Genomic DNA, 6,000 nt, shown 5'->3' on the forward strand with positions numbered 1-6,000 from the left:
GCATCAGTATCTTTTTCTTTATGTTGCCTAATAATACAGCAAGTCCCCAAATTATGAACATTCAAATTGCGAACTTCCACAGCTACAAATGGACCTTGCATTACTAATATTCCTAGATGTGAAAAAAATCACAGAAATAGCTAACATGTGTACTGGACACTGTCACAGCTGTGCTGCCAAGTGCTCACTGCACAGTGCGGTAGTGTACAGCATTTTAACGCTCAATCAGAGCCCAGGATGTCTGGAAGCAGGAAGAAAAGCAGTGCTGATGTGGAGGGGACTCCTAGGATGTGCGAAGCAGTAACCATGGAAACAAAATGAAAATAATGAAAGACTGACCCAAAGGCAAAAAAGATGGCACTCATTATTTTTGCATGTGTATTTGGGATTTTTTATGCTTTACATTGTATATTTGTGTCAAAGGTGTACAAGACTCACTCTGTTGGAATTACAAGTGAATCCAACTTATGAATGTTCTGTTAAAACAGAACTCATTCATAAGTCAGAACTTTCATTTTATAGATGTACCACATTTTATTTATCCATTTATCAACTGATAGGCATCTAGGCTATTTTCACTTTTCAGCTACTAAGAATAATACCATTATGGATAACTGTGTGCAAGTTTATTTATGGAAATATGTTTTAATCTTTCTCAGATATGTATTTAGGGTGGAATTATTTAATCACATGGTAACTATATGTTTAACATATTGAGGAACTTTTGAAAGACTGTCAGACTCTTTAAAACAAATGCATGATGTTATATTCCCATCATTAATATATAAGGGTTACAATTTCTGTGTATCTTTGCCACTACTCATCTGTCCTTTGATTCTAGCCATGCTAGTTGGTATGCAGTAGTATGTCAGTGTGTTTTAAATTTGCATTTCCCTGCTTGCACATGATATCAAACATTTGATATGCTTATAGGCCATTTGTATTTGTTCTTTAGAGGAATGTCTATTCAGATCCTTGGCCCTTATTTTAATTGGCCTGTTTTTGTATTTTTAAGTTGTAGTAGATCTTTCTATATTCTAAAGACAAGTCCCTCATCACATACGTGTTTTGTAGATATTTTCTGCATTCCATGGATTATTTTCTTGCTTTCTTTGAAGCTCAAAAGTTTTTAATTTTAATAATGTCAAATTTTGCTTCTTCCATCACTTGTGCCACATATCTGAGAAACCATTGCCTAATACAAATCCATAAATAAGTTTTTGGTTTTACATTTAGGTCACTGATCCATTTTGATCTAATTTGTGTATATGAAATGAGACAGAGGCCAGCCCTGCTTCATGTGGACAGCTTTAATTCATCATCTTTTAAGAGAACATGTCAGACACCTCTGCTGGGCATACACTCTGGTTTTTGTAGTAACCACCTACCTGAACAGCAGCATTCCACAGCTGAGAGAAAGGGATCAAGAAAGCATAAAATCTCTTTTCAGACTACTCAGTGCAGGCAAGCTAACAAGTGCACCAATGATTTTCTGCATCCTTTCAGGTCCCTTTGAGCACTGACCCCAAAGAAAAACCAGCATCTTATTTCTTCAAGTCATCTGACACTAAATTCTGCTATTCCCATATCCAGAACACCTCAGCATGCAGAGGCATCCATAAAGGACGTGAAACTTTAGAGTCAGACAAATCTGGAAGTAGCCCTGATTTTCCATCTTTCTAGCATAGTATCCTTGCTGTAAAATACAGCAATGGTTAAATGCACAGTGCCTTGTAGCTTTGCACATACTAAGTTCTCCATAAATGGTAGGGGTCATTATTTTCCTGACCCTCCCTGCCTTTGCCCTGACTTTATGCAAGTTGTCTCATCCTTGAAAGGACAACTAATTAAAATACAAGCTCCTACAGAGCAGGAACTTTCCCTGCTTTGTTTAATCTTACATCTCTAGAGCCTATATTAGTATAACATGCCTCAAGCTCCCAGTAAGTATTTCTTAATTAAATATCTTTATTATTCAATTCCTACAATTATTATAAAGGTAAGCATTTTTAAAAAATAATGTGTGTATTTTATAAGGTGTGAGGCACTGCAGAAATGTTTGACTTTGTTCTGAGTGGAAAGAGACAAGTGGTTGGCTGTAACAAGACAGCAAACCTGCAAATGAGGTGCATACATTTTCTAGAAGGTGTAATTTCATTTTCAAGGTACTAAAAATCCATCAATCCTTTAATAAAGTTAACTGATTAAAGAGTTTTGAGGTCATAAAAGTTAATGCCCTTGTTTAGGTTTTCACACTATCCTGGAGAGAGAATTGGGTTTTCCATGGTCCTTAAGAGCAAGCAATATTGAGGTGGGTGGGGTGGAGGAAAAAAGACAGAGACTGTCTTGCCTTTCAGCTATTTAATATCTGAATAAGGATTAGGAATTTGCACTACTCTTTATTCATTTCTTTCTGTTCAATATTCCTTTTCATCTTTTGTCCCCATAGAAATGAAGAAGCAGTGCTTTCATATTGCCTTCAGATGAGTGAATGTAGAATTTAACCTTTCCTTCCTTATGTCTGTCCACTTAGGGCATAACTCTGATGCCTAGAAATCATAAAGGATCCTGATTAGATGGGAATGGGCAGTGGGAGAGGACCAAGCAGGAGGCAAAGGGCCAATCTCTGGTTCTAACTTTTCATCAGTTAGCTGTGAAACTAGACTAGTCACTTTGCATCCTGGGGTCCCAGATTCTCATCTGGGAAATGCATGTATTAAGCCAGGTGCTCCATAAAGGGCCTGATAGGCTCATCAGTTGTGTGATTCTGTCACATCCAGTCAAAAGCATTTGTAGGCTTGCCTGATGCTCTTGAGTAGTGTGGTGGATCCTCTGTGGAGGATCACATAGTGATGCTTAGTGCTTCCAACTGCATTCAGCCTGGCAGCAAAGCCCATGGAACATTGGTGGAAGTCTGACCAACCTGGAAGGGCTTGAAGAAATCTTGATATTTGGACTGGGGAAGAGGTCACATACACAGGTGATGTAGTATGCAGTTTGGGGAGGAAGAAACTGAGCAAGTGGCAGGGGGCTATGGGAGAGGTGTCATGAGTTCATGGCCCTTCCCTAGCTCTGTAGCTAATGGGAAGTGCAATCAAGGATGTTACTTGTGTGTAGGCCCCAGTGTCCTTTCCCTGTGCCAGTCATCTCTAAGGGCTTGCTGGAGGGCAATGAAAAATGATGGTAGGCCTGGAGGAGCAGCCAAAGTCCAGCTTGTTGCACTTTGAAGTTCTGTGACACTGAACATATTGTGTAATCTCCTTAGGCCTCAGTTTCCACATTAGAGGATCATAGTAACAACCTTGAAGGATTGCTATGAATACTATGAGGGAATCAGCACAGTGTGAGGGCCCGACAGTGGAGTGTGGCCCTCCTATCATTAAAGCTTTCAGTGAATGAAGCTGAGTTATAGGACGGGGTTCTAAGGAAATAACTTGATGAAGTAGGCCCTTAAAAATTCTGGTAGAATGATTATCCAACCTTAAAAAGAAAGGATATCCTATCAGATGCTATGACAGTAGCATCTGATGGAGGCATTATACTAGGTTGAATCTGCAAGTCACATTTGATTCCATATCTGGTATAGTCAAATTCACAGAAATATAAAAAGTGGCCACCAAGAGCTGGGCATAAGAGCATGGAGAACTGTTCAATGTGTAAGAAGTTTCAGTTTTACAAGATGAAAAAGTTTTGAAGATATGTTCTACAACAATGTGAATATACTCAAAATTACTGCACTCTACTGTTAAAATCATAGTAGAGCAAATATGTGGTGCATATCTTTTCTTTTTCTTTCTTTTTTCTTTTTTTTGTATTTAGTACAGGGTCTACAGAGTCTCACCACACAGATCAGACTCGTGTGATTCTCCTCTGCTTTCAGCCTCTCAAGTGCTGGGATTATAGGCACAGGCCACCATGCCAAGTCTCAATCACTATCTCAGCGTGCCCCAAGGCAGGGCCAGCACAGCACGCCAGCAATCAAACCCTTGTCCCTATATCTGCCTAATCCACTGAGATATCTGGATGCTTTCATTTTTATTGGACATATGTTTAATACAATATATGAGTCACTGTGTGAACTGCCAAATTAGAAGCATAGATTTAAAGATGACTAAAAAAATAAAAAATAAAAAATAAAGATGACTAAGACAGGAGGTCCCCTGCTTTCAGGGAGTTTAGAGAAAATAATGTAGAATTTTTATAGAGAGATCTCCATTGTAGGTCTAAGCATATCATTGCTGGAGCAGTGACTTTGTATTAAGTTTCTTAATTCTTAAGTTTTAGATATCCATTGGTGTAAAAATTGGAGCAATTAATAGGTCTTGCAGTCTATCATAGGAATTAAATGAAACTGTGTTTAGAACAATGAGCATATATTCAGTATTCTCAGTGTTATTCTTTTTTTTTATTTTTTTTTAATTTATTTGTGTGTGTGTGTGTGTGTGTGTGTGTGTGTGTGTGTGTGTGGCCAGCTCAGCCCACCAGGGGGCAGGGCTGGCTGGCATGTGGTGCTGGGGGATTGAACCGCGGTCCCTGTGCTTTGCTAAGCTTGTTCTAAGTAGGTGCTTTAGACCACTGAGCCATCTCACCAGCCCCTCAGTGTTATTCTTGATTTTACCTTCAGTGCCTCTCCCACAGGGAATTAAAAGTTCAGGAAGAAGTAGAAGAAAAACATGTTCATGTTCACAACAATCCCCAAAAAGGCCATTAAGAAAAGTAGATAAAAGAATAAGATATTCAGCTTATCTTGTTAGCCTCCTTTTATCTGAAGACAGGGAGCATTTAGAGGGGTTTTTTTGTTGATGGTGGTGTTGTTTTTGTTTTTGGTTTTTTGGGTTTTTTTTTGGCTTGGGGTGAAAGATGAAGCTCAAGTTCCAATTTTGTGTGTGTGTGAATGTCCTATGTTTCCAGCACCATTTGTTGAAGAAGAGACTACCCTTTCTCCAATATCTACTTTTCACAACATTGTTGAGAATTAGTCTACTGAAAGTGCATAGATTTCGGGTCCTCTAATCCATTGTCTGTGGGTCTGTTTCTATGCCAATAGCATGCTGTTGTTGTTACTCGAGTCTGTAGTATGTTTTGAAATCAAGTGATGCCTCAGGAATGCAAGCCATTTGTATTTATTTACTTATGTTTTGCTCCATTCAGGTTTGGAGTAATTTGTGCTTCCGCTTCAATTTTAAAATTTTGTTTTCTAGTTCTGTGAGTAAGGTCATTGGTATTGTGATGGTGTCTGGGTAGTGTGTCCATTTTAACAATATTAATTCTCCCCATATGTAAACACAGGAGGTCTTCTAGTGTCTTCAATTTCTTTCCCCAATATTAATTGTAAATTTCCTTGTAGAAGCTTTTTACATCCTTAGGTTTATTCCTGGGAGTGGTTTTCTTATGTTATGTTATGTTATTCTTTGCCTTGTTTTGTGGCTATTGTGAATGGCAGTGCTTTCTTGGTTTCTTTCTCAGTGAGTTCATTATTGATGTATAGAAAAGCTACTGATTTTTGTATGTTGATTTTATAGTCTACTAGTTCCTTGAATTTGTTTATGTTCTAAATGTGTTTTTGTAGTCTCATTTGGATTTTCTATGTTAGAATTATGTTATCTACAGATATAATTTTATGTCCTTTCTTATTGATATGGCTTTGCACTTTTCTTTCTCTTGCTCGGGCTAAAATTTCTAAAATTATTTGAATAAGACTGGTTAAAGTGGATAACCTTTCTTGTTCCATATTTCACCAAAGTTCTTTCAATTTTTACCCATTCAGTATGATGTCATTCCTTGCCTTCATTATTTTTTTTTCAAAGTTTTATTGATAAACAGATAGCAATGAGACAGTTTCAAATCAAATCAGAAGTACAGTTTCAACAAATAATACACTGCATATATTCTTCTTAGTGGCTAATTGCTGTACAAGAAGTGGACTTGTGATCCTAATTACAAACACCATTAGAACAAATCATTCTATTCATTAAGAGAATGCAACTATATATCTATCCT

The 6,000-nt window shown here is 37.7% G+C and overlaps 1 protein-coding gene across 1 annotated transcript in view; it reads left to right on the top strand.

The window, feature by feature from the left end:
* The window catches only part of LOC101577922 (histone-lysine N-methyltransferase SMYD3), a 201,351-nt gene that overhangs the window by 93,702 nt on the left and 101,649 nt on the right, over positions 1 to 6,000 (top strand). The gene's annotated exons all lie outside the window — the stretch shown is intronic.

The sequence above is a fragment of the Octodon degus genome, unplaced genomic scaffold, assembly GCF_000260255.1.
Source record: "Octodon degus isolate 3935 unplaced genomic scaffold, OctDeg1.0 scaffold00017, whole genome shotgun sequence".
Lineage (NCBI taxonomy): Eukaryota > Metazoa > Chordata > Mammalia > Rodentia > Octodontidae > Octodon > Octodon degus.